A 17,600-nucleotide genomic window follows, 5' to 3' on the forward strand; every position below is an offset into this window, starting at 1 on the left:
AATCTTCTCCTCAATAATTTCATGACTAAAAGCATCACATTAATAATGATCTCAAGAGGAGGATAATGATTCAAATGCATGAAGATGGCATCGCCACCCATTGTTCTAGATCCTTCCCTACTATTATTATATTAATTTAAGCCAATTTTTTATTTTATCATATTCTCCCCACCTTGTCTAAATTTAGTTCTATGTTGCCCCCTACAAATGGATACCAACATTTTCTTGTATCATGCCTATGAAAATAGAACCATGGCCTTCTATGGTTTAGTTAAACCTGAAAGATGGAATCAACTATTTCGATCCATAGATGACATGAGCAGAGTTGTGGTCATTAGGGTTTTTGGAGAAGGCATTTTCAACTATGACTACTCTTGACACACTAACAATGACATCTTGGGGTCATGAATCAGATGCCTAGGTAGGGCTAGAGTAGAAAAATGGGATATTATTAGACTAAGTTAAAAAAAAATTCAACTCGAACTGGTTAATAGGTTTAGAGGAAGTATTTTTTAACATTGATGAAAAAATTGAAATCCTATTGCTTGGAGCTTGCAAGGAGCATCAATTAGGTAGCCCCAAACTCACTAAAGGCCTAAGTGCCCCTACTTGGTTGTCACGGATAACATTCTCTTCTTTCGATAATGGTTGAGGATGGAGGCTAGTGTGCAATTCCTACTATGATGGAGAGGCATTAAAGAGGACCCACCAACAGAGTGGCTCACAAATTATCTACAAGCTTTTGATGTGTATATACACTTAGATGTTGATTTCTCTAACCTGGAAGTTGTTGAGTGTTGCCTCCCCAGCTTTGGAAAATTAAGCACAATGAGGAACTCCTACAAATTCCTACCTAGCTCTAGGGCTAAAAATATCTAGGAAGCCATGGAGATCATTATGGTCTTCAAGAAGTAGACTCAAGAAGTATAGTCAAGGTTGTGTGATAGCCAGTTGTTTTTTTCTCTACTCTAGTTTTTCCACTAGACCCCTCCATAGTAATGGGCTAGTGTCTCTATTTTAATGCTTAGGGTTTTTTAGGTATTGTACTACTATATTTTCCCTATGCAAATAATAGAATTTATAAAGATAAGAGCTATAATAGGTGTTGACTTATTCTATTTCACTAAGGCAGTTAGTAGATTATATGTAGTCTAGGGCCCTTTTAGGACATGACAAAGTATGGAAAGCTTTATTATGTAAATTCTATTCATATTAATATGAAATACTTGTCTTATATAATCTCATTTTTAAATTCAATAGGCCTAGGATTGGTTCTTTGATGTATTGCCTTCTTTTGCCTATATTTGGTCTTCAAATCTGTATTATTTAAAGACCAAATTGTGACCTTTCTTTATCCATATACTTTAATATGAATTTAGTCTTAACACATTGGTAATTCATACACTATGAATCCTAACACTATAGATGACAAGGATGAATTTGGGACTAACATTATCATCTTTACACTAGAATAGAGAATCATTTTGTAATGTTCAAATGTTGTAGAGGCTTTTACGGAATCTCTATAAACATCATATCAAAATAGCTATTAACAATAAAATCATTAATAAGAATAACATTTAGAACGAGTAAAGATAAAAATAGACACATTAACTTTAATACAAACCATCAACAAGATAAAACTTAATTTCTATGAGATGACTCTAATTGTTTAATTCTATATTGCTCTAACCCACTAATATTAGGATCTTCTCACTTATAGACTGAGAATTTGGAAGCATTTCCCCCTAATAAGACTAATCTAATCAAGTCTATGCTTTTATCCTTTTATCTGATTAATGCTTAACCATTTTTGGTGGTTAGCCTTTTTTGTTGTTCTTTTCATTTTCAGTAGGTCTATTACTCCACCCCAATGTTGATATGATGGGTGTTGCACACATTGCATAATATTGTTATATTGCATTATTTTATTTTATTATGTAATGTTGCACCTAGATGGACATGCAACATATAAAGATTTGCATGGGATATACTTGATGAGCTGTATTGTAACATTGTGATAATATTTCATGTAATTATTTAGTATTGGGGAAAAGAATTAAATTTCTAATATTAAATGTGGGGTCAATGGGTTACGTAGCACATGGTTTTAGTACATGGTTTATGTAGTACCACTTGGTAGTTTTGTGGCACTTGCTACTATATAAGTAGCCACAAGGGTAGTTGTTGGTGTGACAAGGAGAAGGAAAAAGGGCAAGAGTTGAGCAAGACAAGGCTTGATAGGTTAGCCAAGGGATTATTTGTGAAGGTTGGAAGCATGGCATGGGATGTGTGGATTCATGCTTGTTTACACAAATTTCTTGGTAGTGCCTATGGCTTTGAAGGTTTCCATGGTTGTATTGCAACAGTTTTTTTGCTGAATAATACATGGTGATGGATGCTTTTGGAGGCTAGGTTTTTCCCTCAATGAGGATTTCCCAAGGTATATCTTGTGTCACAATTTTGTAAGTATGTTGTCTATTCTCTTGCGTGTGGATTTTAATTCTATTTTTATTTTAGATCTATTATGGGTTATGTGGAAATAGTTATGTCCTTTATTGCAAGTTTCCTTACAAGTGGTATCAGAGCTATGGTTTTATTGTTGTAACCCTAGATTGAATCCATGGGAATGTATGAGAGGATAAAAGAAAGGGCAAGATATATGAGTTTTGGTTACAGATAAAAGGGTTTTGGGTTTGTTGTTATCATGGGATGTTAAAAGATTTGGGCTTGTGAAATTTTTAAGTTAAAAAGATTGTTTGGATGTTTCATTTAAATGAGGGTTTTAGGGGGTAGCTTACTAAAGTGACCTCCTGGGTGAAAGTAGACCTCACCATTAGATCTAGGTTGATGTTTCCATAAATTTTGATATATAATATTCCCTAGATTGGCCATGTTCAGAGGAAATGAAAGAGTTTTCTATTTTCAGCCCATCATGGCCATCAAATTCAATCTCGTCAAACTTTTCATCACAAAAATAAATCATGGTAAAAATGATAAAAGGACCATCTTAGTAAGATGGCCATAACTTTCTTTTTAGATATCAAATTTTAGAGTTCTTATAGGTGTTGGAAAGCTAAATTAGAGCACTACAACTTGGTGTAGGTTTGGTTTTCTGATTTTGAAATTTTGTCAGGATTTAAGACCCCAAAAGTTAGATGTTGGTTATTTTAAGCATAGATTAGGGCATAACTTGGGCATATAGAGTCAAATTTAGGACTTTGAGTAGTCAACAAAAAGCTCTACACATTGGTTTAGATTTGGTATAGGTTTGGCATGGTTATCTTCATGGTGTGTGAAGATGGTTAGATCTTGAGGACTCATGGAGTTCTTGGTTATCTTCATGGTATGTGGAGATGATCTTTCTTCATGTTTTGTGGAGATGGTTTCATCTTGAGGACTTATGGGGTTCTTGGTAAAAGTGTGGTTTATGCTTTTATTTGGCATGTTATCCTTGGTGAGAGGATAGTTTTTATTTTTATGTCATGGTATACTCTTAATATGTATTTAGAGTTGTGACATGTTATAGTATGTTCTTATGGAGTGTGTTATCTCTTTGGTTGAGATGGGTTAGATTATATTGTCATGTTTATATTCCTAAGCCTATGGTTGAAACTTTGACATTGATCTTGATTTAGTTTCTTGGTATTAAGTACACTGATCATAAGCTAGATACTTCATGATATTGCTATGTTTCATTTGGAGATGGCATGGATTGATTGGTTACGGGTGCTCATGGATACTTAGAGATGGTGGTGATGCTGATTTCTCTTGGATAAGAGAAGTGTTTGTTGGGACGGTTGATGGTTTCAGTAGGAAGTCCGAGGGGAAGTCACCTAATATGGACTTGAGAGGATATTTTTCTTAGATGATTCTTGGTTGGAGACTTGGATATCTTGATGAGCATTCGCATTCCTCACTCTTGGTCTACTTGACAGTTTGCTAATTGAGAGGTATAGCCTATTGTTTCTCTCAAGTGCATTATATTTATACTTATCTTGAACATGGATATAGATCTTCAGCTATGGTACATTAGTTAGTTCTTGAGGGTTCATTTTAGAGATGGTTTAGCATTGGTTATCTCCATTTTCATATCTTGTTATGATGGTTCAATTTGGGAGATGGTTTTATATTGGACATATTCCTTGGATTAGGAATGGTTATTCCTTGGTTTAGGAATGGTTTATGAGTTTGATCTTCTTGTGAGAAGCTTACATCCATGATTAGTTATATGGTATGGTTTGGGTGTTGTTGAGTCTTCTTGTTGATGTTTTATAGAGGAGATGATACTTCCATAGTTTACATCTAGAGGTGTGTGTAGAAGGACATGATATAGGTTATAATTTGCATAGTTTCTCTCTAGTCTTAGTTATCTTCCTCGATGTTTGGTTTCACTTACATTATATTTAAGATTGGTTAGAGATTGTGATCACTGGTTTGTGCTCATGTATGTCATGTGAGAGATGACATGGTTATTCATTTATCTCTTTCCTCTATTGGTTGTAGAGAACTTGGCAGAGTATTGGAGACTTGTTACGAGAGTTGTTCTGATAGGATATTAGTTTATGTATTGTGGATTTCCTTGAGACTACATGGATTCACTTCTTTGAGATGTTGTGAGTGACTTGGTTATAGATTTGACATTATCTTTTGCAATGGGAGCTTCTTGGTATATATGTGGCAGTTATTGCTCTTGAGGCTTGCAATTGCAAGTTATAGATTGGATATGTTGGTGATGTGAGATTCATTTGGTATATGTTTGGAGGTATGAATAGTTGGATGGGTTTGGCACTTGCTATGGATGCTACTTTTAGCTATGGAAATATTTCACAACTACAGATACATGTGATTACCTTTGGATCAGAGTTTTGTGCTTGACATTTCAGTTGGTATAGGATTTTATGATCTTCTAATGCAATAGGTTAGGTGACTTTCGCTTTGGATGGCTTCTACGTATGTCCAATGGTAGTGGCATGGTAGGAGGTGTCTTCATTCATGTTTGAGATGCTAGATACTTTGATTTTTTTTGTAGGTACCATGATGGAGCACTTGGTGTACTTTGATCCATGATGGTGGATGTACTAGGAGGGATCGTCCCCTTGTTCATTTATGTGGCTATGGATTGACCATATGTAATTTATAAAAGTGGGATATGGTTGAGATAATGAGTGTTGCACAAATTGTATAATATTTCTATATTGTATTATTTTATTTTATTATGCAATGTTGCACCTAGATGGATATGCAACATGTAAAGATTCTCATGGGATATACTTGATGAGTTGTATTGTAACATTGTGATAATATTTCATGTAATTATTTAATATTGGGAAAAAGAATTAAATTTTCAATATTAAATGTGAGTTCAATGGGTTAGGTAGCACATGGTTTATCTGATACCACTTGGTGGTTTTGTGGGACTTGCTACTATATTAGTAGCCACAAGGGCAGTTGTTGGTGTGACAAGGAGAAGGAGAAAAGGAAAGAGTCAAGTAGTAGAATGTTTGATAGGTTAACCAAGGGAGCATTTGTGAAGGTTGGAAGCATGGCATGGGATGTGTGGATTCATGCTTGTTTAGATAGATTGCTTGGTAGTGGCTATGGCTTTGAAGGCTTCCATGGTTGTATTGCAATGGTGTTTTTGTTCGATAATACATGGTGATGGATCCTTTTGGAGGCTAGGTTTTTCCCTCAATGAGAATTTCCCATGGTATATCTTGTGTCACATTTTTGTGGGTATGTTGTCTATTCTCTTTCATGTGGATTTTAATTCTATGTTAATTCAGATCTATTATGGGTTATGTGGAAACAATTATATTCTTTATTGCAAGTGTCCTTACACCCAAAGGATGCATTTTTCCTGGTGCTCATGGATTATTTCCCAAAGTATTAATCGCTACATAACTTTTATCCAAACATAATGAGGATACTTTGATCATTTATCTCATTGGGGTATGCCCCTTCTATTATATGTATAATAAAGGACTTTGGTCTCAGGCTAGACTGGAGGTTTTCTTACTTTGTTCTTTCCTACTAGTGCCCGTCAAAGTGTACAAATCTTGAAATCTTGTAATTTTATTATTATTATCTAATATAATATAATGCTTCGACTATCTATCAATCAAAAAAAAATCATGAGATGTTTTTTTAACATAATATTTATTAATTTAACTAATAATATTATTGAGAGTTATTGATTAAAATACAACTTCTAAATAAATTATTATTAAATTAAATAAATTTAAACACATTAAACTTATAACTTTCATAAAATATTTAAATTTAATTCTTCTATTTAATTAATTTCTCAATTAATTCAATATAATTAGATACTAATATTTCTTTATAAAATTTTTATTAAATTAAAGCATTAAAATATATTTTAATTTGATTTAATTTAAACAAAACATCATCATAGATAAACATTTAATAAAAACTAAGTTTGGGTCTCTCTAGTATTAGCTATAGGACTAGGGGGTGAAATGGGAGCTGATTTTATTTTCCAAGGGAGAAGGTGGAAAAAGGGGAAGCTACAACAGAATGTAATGGTTGGAAGGGAGTTGATCGATGAGCTGAATTCATTGTTGGAGAAGTACAGAAGCCCAAGAAGAGAGAAGATTGATGAATTGATTTGGAAGGCTACCTCAATGGGGGAGTTCTCGGTTAAATCTACCTACAAATTAATGGTCAACAAAACCCTTGAAGCTAATTACTAGCGGAATGTTTGGCTTAATCACTTAATCTCAAAGATCAATATTTTCTGGTGGACCACCATTCATGGGAAAATTCTTACTATAGACAACTTGATGAAGTTGAATTTTCAATTACCAAATAGATGTCATATGTGTAAGATGGAGGAAGAAAACATCAACCACTTATTCTTGCATTACAAGTATGCATCAACAGTGTGGGAGAGAATTCTTCAAATGCTAGAGGTTAATTGGGTGTTTAATGTGGACATGGGGCAACTGGTAATGAATGGGGAAGACCCCTTTACCCACCCCTCCTTATTTATCTATGGAATATCATTCTCCCCATGTATGTTGGGGTATTTGGGAAGAGTGTAATAATAGGGTGTTCAAAAATGAGGAGAGAGAGGAGGCTAGCATGGTGGAAACGATCTATAAATTGATAGTCGAGAACATTAGTTGCACCAAGTGGAGAAAACTAGTGTTTCTCCCTTCTACCCTTGAGGTCAAGGTGGCCAAGTGTTGGTCATTGGTAGAAGGGATTATGGAAATCAATAATTCTAATTTTTTGGCTAGAAAAAGAACTCGGTTGAAACCCTGGTCTGCAAATTGGGTCAAACTCAATTTCGATGGTCCAGCTAGAAAGGAGAGTTCAGCGGGGGAAGGGATAGTTAGGGATAGTAAGGGAAGGATGTTTTTGCCTAATATTGATGAGTTAGGGAAGGTTTCTAACAATACAACAGAGGTGATGGCTCTGTATTGGGGCTTAAAATTGGTCATAAGTGTGGGTTGGAGGGATGTGCAAATTGAAGGAGATTCTAAAATAATTATTGAGACTGTCAAAGATAATATGAGGGAGGGATGGTCCATTAAATGTGTGACTGATGATATCAAGTACATATTAACTACTCTTAATAGATTTGATTTGAATCACATCTTTTGGAATAGTGTGGCTGATGAAATAGTGATAATCAAATTAACGGTGAAGGGGCTTGGATGTTGGAGGTATTTGAACACATTGCCAAAGTTGGTAAGGGAGTTAATGAGCCAAAAAGTGAGAAATGATGAGTCCTAGCTAGCTATTTTGTATAATGATATTGAGATTGTGGGGAGGATATGTCATCAAAGTACAAGTGGCAAGGTGTAAAGAATCAAGTATGGGTAATATTAATTATGCATGGCCCAAAAATTGGAAGTTTGAAATGGGGGATTATTTATTTCCTTAAATTTGTCATCATACACCATGTAGAGAAAGGAATTAACTTTTAAAGGCTTGATGTGTGTTTGGAATGATGGAAATGATTGAGGAATAGATCATGGAGGCCGACACGTGATCTTTCTTACCAAGTTGGATGTTTTCATTATTACTATTAATTGTGATTATCATCTTTGCTTTGGGGTTTTTTTTCCTAGGAGTGATGTCTTTTTTAGAAATTGTGTCTAGGTTCAGAAGAGAAAGAGACAAAAGGTAAAAATTGAAAAGATGGGTGGTTATTTGATGTGCATTGAATTGGCTATGATTGATGAAAATATGAGGAAGCCCATAGGATGGTATATTTTGAAGGATGGTGGTTTTGTCTTGTTTATGGAGGCACTTAATGGGCATGATGAGAATTTCTCTATGTAATTTGTTAACTCCTAGGAGAACTATAGAGTTACCATTAATGGTATCTCATTTCATATTTCAGAGGAGGTGATTGTTCTGGAGACAGGCTTACCAATGAGGGGTAGGAAATGGAAGAAGGTGATAAGGGTGATTGATGATGTGATCCTAAAATGTTTCTTCGTGGATCTTGAGGAACTAATTTGTCATAGAGGTTGTTTCATGTTGGAGAAGCTTCCTGACCAATGGAACAAGGTTTGTTTGGTTTTGATGAAATAACTTACCCTAGAAGGAAGGTATGGCATCTGCTACTACTATCAGTTTCCTCTCCTTATTCATTTTCACCACCATGATTTCATTTGGCTTCATTTCTTCCTACTACATGATTTAGAGGATTCTATTGTTGATGTGAAAGAAAATATGAAAAAGGGGGTTAATTTTACAGTTTTACACCAAGGTTTAATTTTTAGGTTGTACCAATTCCACCTCACCCTATCCCCCCCTAAGATTGTGGAAATTTACATTCATATCCATTCAAACCCCTAGCCCCAAATTGTTCCCCTTAGGATTACGAGTCCCAAAGCTCCTATAATGTTACCTTCACCTAGTGGGTCCCCAGTGATCCCCTCCCCTATGGGGTTGAAAGGGAGGTAGCATAAAGGGAAGGAGAAGGTAGTGGTGGAGTCAAAGGATGAGGAGAGAGGGGGTAGGTGGAGGTTGAGGAGGTTAGCAAAATCCAATGCTAAGAGGAAGTTGAAGGAAGGAGGCTTATAGGAGGAGTTAGATTTAGAGGATTCAGGCTGCCACAAATGGAGTATGAAAGAAAAAGTAGTTAACTTTGTGCTAAGAGGTATGGAGGAGGTGGAGGAGGAGGATTTAGACTCTCTAGGATGGATTTGGGTGATGGTAAGAAGAATCAGGATCTATCACATGTTTTGGTGATGGTTGAGCTGGGGTGTGTGGACCTAACAAAGGAGCAGTTCCCTAATATGGTGGATAGGATGCCTTCCCCCATAATGATCTCCTCCCCTATTAAGGTTGTTTTTGAAAATGTTACTAACCCCCTATTTGTGTAGGATACCACAAATACTTGTATTGATGACCATCCAAGTGGTCTGCATAAGTTTGGTAATGAGGCTTGGGAGATAATTCATGCACTAGAGGAGAGAATGCACCTACTAACCAAGTTCATGGTTAAAGTGACACATGTGGCAACTATCACTTTATGTTTTCTCAAGGATGTTAATGGGGACCTACCTAAGGAGGACTCTAAGATGTTATTTCACTTCATAAGAGAAGACTGGGTGAACACCCTCCTGGGGAGGAAAGAGGCCAAGAAATCTTAAGTGCTCCCTCTTTTTTGTTTTTTATGTTGTTAATCTGCTAGTTACCAGACTTATTAATTTGCAGGGCTATTATGTCTTTGTTAATATTTTTCTTTAGACTCTTAAGTTTGATTATATCCATTTAGTTTAAGGCTACTAATACTCTCTGATTTATGGTAGTGAACCTTGTTTTTGTTTTTAGTAGCAATAGGGGTTAGTTTAGTTTCGGTGGTTATCCAATAGTAGTTGACCAACTTTTTGTTATGGGCCAGCCCCCTTGTTTTGGCTATTATTAATTCAAAAACATCATCATAGACCCACAAAACCAAAAATGACAACTCAACTAAGGACAAAGAACATCATCAAAATCTCGAGTCAAAACCACGAATTCACGTCACTTGATGAATTTAGAAAGGTGAAACTAACTTAGATACTTGTGCTACTTTTTAGGAAAATTGGCACAAGTTTTAGGATTCAAACTAAATAAAATATTCCCCTTCTTATACCATTGAGATACTACAATAGGGTATGCTCATCTTGGAAATTCATGGAAGCCAATACTTAGTACCTGCAATCTACATAAAATCCATGCATGTACAAACACAAATATTCTAAACCAAACAAGCAATGGGAGGAAGTGGTACATCATGTAGATCCCAACTAGCAGGTGACTATGACTCCCTTCCTCAACTACATCAAAAATGTCAAACATAAAGTAAAATAGATAGTTACACCCTACACATGCAAGTATGGAGTAAGTAACCTTAAAACACACATGCACGCACATACACATGCACATGCACATGCGCATGCACATGCGCACGTGCGCGCACACACACACACACAATTCATCTAACTAATCATCATGAGATAATTGAAAGACACTAAATGAACATATATATAATCATTGAAACAATCATGAAATAACTAAAATAACTAACTCAACATATTTACTATTGAGTATGAAATAATATCCAATGATATGGAAAAAAAATGTTACTAATCATCAAACACAAACATAAAGTTGGCCTAAAAGATTTTAGTCAATAAAACAAAAAAGTCAACTAGGGGTAGGCATTACAGGAAATAAGTTTTGTAGGAGCAAGTTGGATCAAGCTAGAGGTATTATTGGTAAAGTTTTAAGCCCCAATATCAATAGAAGGTTTTTTGATGATCTTATAGAGCTATAGGAGAGTTTAGAAAAATGTTATAAAGATGCAGATATTGCTAGCACATTCAATATGGAAGAAACATTGTTGAAGTTAGATCAATCTTGGTTTGAAAAATGTCTAATTATTGTATTGAAGTTATTTTTTAAATGCTCAATTAAAGAAAATAGGTGTTAAGTATGCAAAAATGTTTTTCAATTTATTGTAATGGTTGAAAGTATGTTCCCTCATTCATACAAGATATTTAAGGAATCAAGGAAAAGTGTTAATCAAATAAATCCTCATGCTCCACAAAATATATTTGATCGATTTTGTAAGACTATTTTAGATGAAGAAGATCAAATTATTGAAGAAGGATATTAAGAAAATTTTTGCATATGCAACATAAAGTAAAGTCTTTAGATATGATAGAAAGAAGAATTTTAAAGGATATAGTAAATTTCAAAAAAATAAAGTTTCTAAACATTTTTCTAGAAATGATCATGCAGAAAAACAAGCTGGAAGAAAGCCCATTATTTCTAGGTACTGTTGTGATGAAAATTATGTGAAGAATTTTTTTTGAAAAGGAAAGACAATAAAAGGCAACACTTCAAGCTCAAACAAGAAAGGAGTAAGGAAAGAAAGAAGGATAGATGCAACTTTGTATTCATCTTCCAAAAAATCTAAGAGAAAACAAGTGAGGTAATGCATACAACTAAAAATAAATATAATGTTAAAGGGGGTTACTTTGCTTCAGTTTGTATTAAGGAGTGAAGTTTAGATTCAAGGGCATCATTTCATACGTTTGGAAATATATATTTTCTTATTGATTTTCATGAAGGAAAGAATCAAATTAAGAAATGACTATTGGCAATAAAATAAAACTTCTAATTCTAGGGATAGGAACTTTTAATGTAACAAATGAGTCTTTGAAAAATGTTTTTTTGGTTGGAGTAGGGGTGAATCTTGTTTTGGTATACAAAAAAGTTGAAGCTAGATATGAGTTTTTTGCTACTACTAATCAAGGTATTATTAGAGATAAAAAATACCCAAGAAATATAATTCTTATTGGTAGAGTTGATCATGAACAAAGTCTATTTAAATTTGTGAGATTTGTTGATGAGGAATTTACACACAGTCATGCTTATATTTCATAAGTTGATTACATGCAAAAACTTTGGCATCCTGACTTGGACAAAGAAATAATATAAAATTGTAAGATATGGTGGGAATGGATGTTGTTAGATCATTAACAATAAATTCACCATCTAAAGGAGTTTGTGAAGGATGTGTAGTAAGTAAACATCAAAGAGATCCTTTTGACTCAGGTAGTGATGATGAAGAAGAAATTTTTACAGCTAGACAAAATACAACTTGAGTTTTAAAGAAATCGAAGAGCAAGCCTAAAAGATCCAAGGAAGGAGTGTTTATGCCCTCATGGCCAAAGAAGTACAAGTAAATGACCAAAAATCATATGAAGTAGCTACGAGAATGAAATAATGTGAGAAGGCCATCAAGGAAGAATATAATGCATTAATGAAAAATAAAACTTAGGAACTTGTACTCTAACAAAGAGGTAAGAATTTTATTGGTTACAAGTGGGTTTACAAAATAGAATTTAGATCAAATGGTAATATATAGAAAAGTTTAATGCTAGATTGGTTGCTAAATGATATAATAAAGAAGAATGTGTTGATTATGAACAAACACTTTCTTCTATTATTAAAATGAATAAAGTTAGATTTATTCTATATATTTGGCTGCAAGTTTTGGGTGGAATGTTTATCAAATGGATGTAAAAAATAATTTCTTAAATGGAGACTTATATGAAGAAACATATATAGATCAACCCTGGGATTATGTAGATTAGCAACATCCTAATCATGTTGGCTAACTAGAGAATTCACTTTATGGACTTAAGAAAGCACCAAGATAATGGAATGAGAAGATTGATAGGTATTTTCAACTTCACTAGTTTCCAAAATATAAATTAGACTGAAATTTTTATGTGGAAAAAGTGCAAAATAAAATTATTGTGGGTGTAGTTCACGTAGATGGTCTACTCTTAAGTGGACCAAATATTGGGCTAATCAATGGCTTAAATTCATATCTCAAAGGCACATTATTTATGATTGATTTGTTGGATACAATTATCTAATTATGTGTTGTCTTTAACATTACACAAATGCCATATCAGTTGTTAGTCTGTGCTTACCGAGCTCACTTGGTCAAAAAGATAGTTTCTCTTGTCTACCAAGTATTCTTGGAGACTACTCTGCAAAGATAGTGTCTATTGAGCTCACTCAAGCATCGAACGAGATTATAGCAGAAATAAATGTTGGTCGATCTCTCACGGTTAATGAGGAAAAGTTGGTCAGGATTAGTGTCTACTGAGTTCACTCAATTGCACAAGGATTTTTGCAAATTTGCAATATTAACCAAATTTTTGTTAGTCAACATAGAAAAGCATTTCAGAATTAGTGTTTCCTGAGAAGGGTCATGCAATGAAGGATTTTTTTAATTTTAGATTATGAAGTTTAATTAATTCAAGTATTATTTCTAGCCAGTTGAGGTAATAGTTATTGGTCATTGCAAGTTGTAAATGAACTGACTTGATAATCTAGATGGTATATATGAAAGCTGAAGTTGAGTTTTTAAAGTACGGGCAAGTATGAAAGTGTATTGATTTTTTGAGAAGGAAAGTGTGAGAAAACTTGAAGGACGGTCAGATATCCTTGAGGAGTAGCAAAGATATATTCAATCAAGAAGGATCAAGCCTTTTTGAATAGAATAGAGATATGTATTCAGTAGTTCAATTGCATCTCATTTAGTTATTTCATTGTTACTTTCTTGCCATTGTAGCAGTGATTTCAAAATCTCTTAATAGAGTTGGTTTAATAGCTAGTTGTAAATCCTCTAACAAGGTGATAGTTCCATTGAATTTTTTTAAGACCTCTTGCAAGACCACTCCTAATAGGGTGATTAAATCCTCTAACAAGGTTACACCTAACAATGTATTTTGTAACCTTTAACTAGGTTGGTTCCTAATAGGGCTCACTTTAGAAGAGTGAAAATTAGTAGCTAGTTACTTGGTGGTTTTTTCATATTGGGTTTCCACGTTAAATCTAGTGTCTCATGTGTTCATGTTATTTCCTTTATGCTTGCAAGTTAATCACTATGAATGTTTAAGATCTATTAAAGTATAAGATACACTACATTTACCGAGTTGCAATATTTTTCAGCATGTTTACCGAGTGATAGCAATAATTAGTTTTATTGATATCTAAGGGATATGTGATAGTGTTTTTGTGGTAACTAATTCACACCCTCCTCCCCCCCTTGGCCCCCCTCTTAGTTACTCCATCCACATTTCCAACAATTGGAATCAAAGCTTTTAGTGCTTGTAGAAAAGGTTTCAAGGACCTAAGCTAAACATTAGGATGTCTTAGAAGAGAGAAATTCCAAAAATTAATAGAGAAATTTTTTTAGCATGGCAGGGACTCATGAGACTTCATCTGGATTCCATTGGTGATTCAAGGTGCAAACACTTTGATGAAGAATATACAACTCCTAGTGGCGCATTATTTCTTAGAGACATTGCTGAGAAAACAAATCATAACACCATGATGATAGATATTGCATCTACTCTTAGGTATGAGAAATTTGATGATATCAAGGACTGCAAAACTACTTTTGAGATGTGGAACAAGCTTAAGGACATCTATGGTGGTGATAACAATGTAAGGAGAGCCAACGTTGAAAGCCTTAGAGGATAGTTTGATCAGATGAGAATGAAAGAAGATCAAAATGTTTCCAAATATGTGGAAAGAATCAAAGCTAGTGTCAAGGCAATCAAAGCATTTATAGGAGAAATCAAGGAAGAAACTATTGTAAGTAAAGTTCTCAGAACATTGCTACCTATCTATGCAATTAGAGTATCTGCTATTCAAGAAAGGAGATGTGAGACAAATCATAAGATAACTTTGGATACCTTAGTGGGAAGATTGACAACATTTGAGCTAGATAATTATGACAATTATGTTCTAGCTTCCAAGAATATTGAATCTACATTTGAGGCCAAGCTTTCACTCAAGGAGAAAGGCATGAAAATAAAGGACATCCAATTAGAAAGTGAAGAAGAATTAGAGGAAATTTTTGATAGTGACCTTGAAGTTGTTGAAGCTCTACTTGCAAGAAAATTTTCTAGAGGCAGAGGAAAATATAAAAGTAAAGTTCCCTTAATCTATTTTTCATGTGAAGAAGTTGGTCATATTGTTGCTAGGTGCCCAAACAAAGATAAGGATGAGAAGAAAAGTCAAAAGTGCAATGGCAAGAAGGATTTCAAAAATCATAAATTATTCAAGGACAAAGGTAAGAAAACTTGTTTTATGGCTAAAGATTCTAATAATAGTGAAAATGAAATAGTTTACATTGTTGTGAAAGAGGAATATGATGATGATGATGATGAAGATAAGATGACACTTATCTCTCATGTGGGCAAAAATGATACATGGATCATAGATAATGGATTTTCACATCATATGACTGGTGACAAAAAAGAAATTGAACATTTTGAAGACTATGATGGTGGTAGTGTAAGGTTTGGAAACAATGAACCTTATTGCATAAAAAGGAGAGGTCAGTTTCATTAACCAAAGAACTTGTATGTGATAATGCCTATTGGGTTCAAGGACTAAAACATAATCTGCTAAGTGTGGCACAACTAATTAATATTGGATTCAAGGTGGAATTCATGCATGGCAAGGCAAGATTATTGGATCATAAGCAAAACCTAATTGGATCAAGCAAATAAACAAAATGTAACCTATTTTATCTTGATCTTGGTGATTGCTCATGTTTTATTGCTCAAGTTGAAGAAAGTTGGTTATAGCACAGAAGGTTATGTCATGTAGATTTTGATAACATGGTGAAAATAATAAAATTCAAGAAAGTAAGAGGTATTCCTAGTTTCAAGAAACCATATGTTGGTTTATGCAAGAATTGTTAGATTGAAAAAATGGGAAAGACTAGTTTTAAAAGAAAAAACTATCAATCTGAAGAAATATTAGAGATTGTGCATACTTATTTGTGTGGACCCATTGGAATAGAAAGCTATACTGGAGGAAGATTCTTTATTCTTTTTTATGATGACTATTCAAGAATGATGACTATTATGCATCTTAGAGAAAAGTTAGAAGCATTTGAGAAATTCAAATAGTATTTGGCAAGAGTAGAGAAAGAAATAGGGAAAGGAATGAAATGCTTAAGATCAGATAGAGGTGGTGAATTCTTCTCTAATGAATTCAATAACTTTTTCATTGAAAGAGGAATCAAAAGATAGGTATAAGCCCCTAGAACTCTTGAGCAGAATGGAAAAGTTGAAAGGAGGAATTGATCCATCATGGATTGTGCAAGAACTTCGATGATTGAAAAGAAAATTGTTATCAAATACTAGAAGGAAGTTATCAGCACTCCAGTTCATTCCTTAAACCAAGTACAATTGAAGAAATACTCATTTAAAACTCCCTATGAGCTATGGTATGGCTATAAACCCAATATAAGTTACTTGAAAGTATTTGGAAGTAAATGTTATATCTTAAAAGAATCTAGAAAAGGAAAATTTGATGTGAAAGATGATGAAGGTATATTCTTAGGATATTCTTGCAAAAGTAAGGCATATAGATGTTTGAATCTATCTACTCATAAAATCATAGAAAGTGCACATGTGAGAATTGATGAGTTTGTAGAAAAGACTGAAGAAGAAAGCAGAAAGGAACAAGAAGACCATAGGAGATTTGTTTACATTGAACCTGATACATTGCCAGACACATATGTCAATAAGGAGACTTCAACTCTTGAGTCTTCCATAGTCACTTAGTCACAAGAGGTTCAAATCGAGTCATAGGCTAAAGTTAGAAGTTGAAATTCAAAAATCAAGACAATGGTACTGAATCAAAAGGCAAAGAACCTGTATTGGCCAATTATGTTAGGAGGCATCATGTACTAGACAAGATTATTGGAGATGAATCAAAAGGTACTATGACAAGAAGTAAGTTGATTTTGAACCTAGAAATGTCAAAGATGCTGGAAAATGAAATTTGGATTAAGGCTATGAATGAAGAAATTGAGCAAATAGAGAAGAACAAAAACTAGACTCTTGTACCTAGGCCTAAAGATAAAAATGTGATTGGAACAAAATGGGTATCTAAGAATAAGTTGAATGAAGATGGTAAGGTATCAAGAAGCAAAGCTAGATTGGTATGTAAAGGCTATTCTCAAGAAGAAGGCATTGATTATGGTGAGACATTTGGTCCTATTGCAAGATTGAAAGGTGTCATGACCTTACTTGCATATGCAACACATAAAGGATTTAAGGTATATTAGATGCATGTCAAATCTATATTTCTTAATGGTATTCTTGATGAAGAAGTCTACATTGAACAACCAGAAGGTTTTGTTGATCTAGATAGAAGGGACATGGTCTGCAAATTACACAAAGCATTGTATGGTCTAAAAAAAGCTCCTAGAGAATGGTATGAGAGGTTGCACAACTACCTTATACAAATTGGTTTCTAGAGAAAAAATGATAATAGTAGTTTTTACATCAAGAAAGGACCAGATAACAAGATAGTATTGGCAAGAATATTTGTGGATGATACTTTATTTATAGGGAATGATGACCAATGCAAAGAATTTTTAGAGTAGATGAACAAAGAGTTTGAAATGTCAATGTTTGGTGAGATTAAGTTCTTTGTTGGTTTTTAGATACAGAAAGCAAGAATGGTATCTACATTACTCAGTCTAAGCATATCAAGGAGATACTTAAGAAGTTTTG

The sequence above is a fragment of the Cupressus sempervirens genome, chromosome 3, assembly GCF_028749045.1.
Source record: "Cupressus sempervirens isolate cs-2001-9-10 chromosome 3, ASM2874904v1, whole genome shotgun sequence".
Classification (NCBI taxonomy): Eukaryota; Viridiplantae; Streptophyta; class Pinopsida; order Cupressales; family Cupressaceae; genus Cupressus; species Cupressus sempervirens.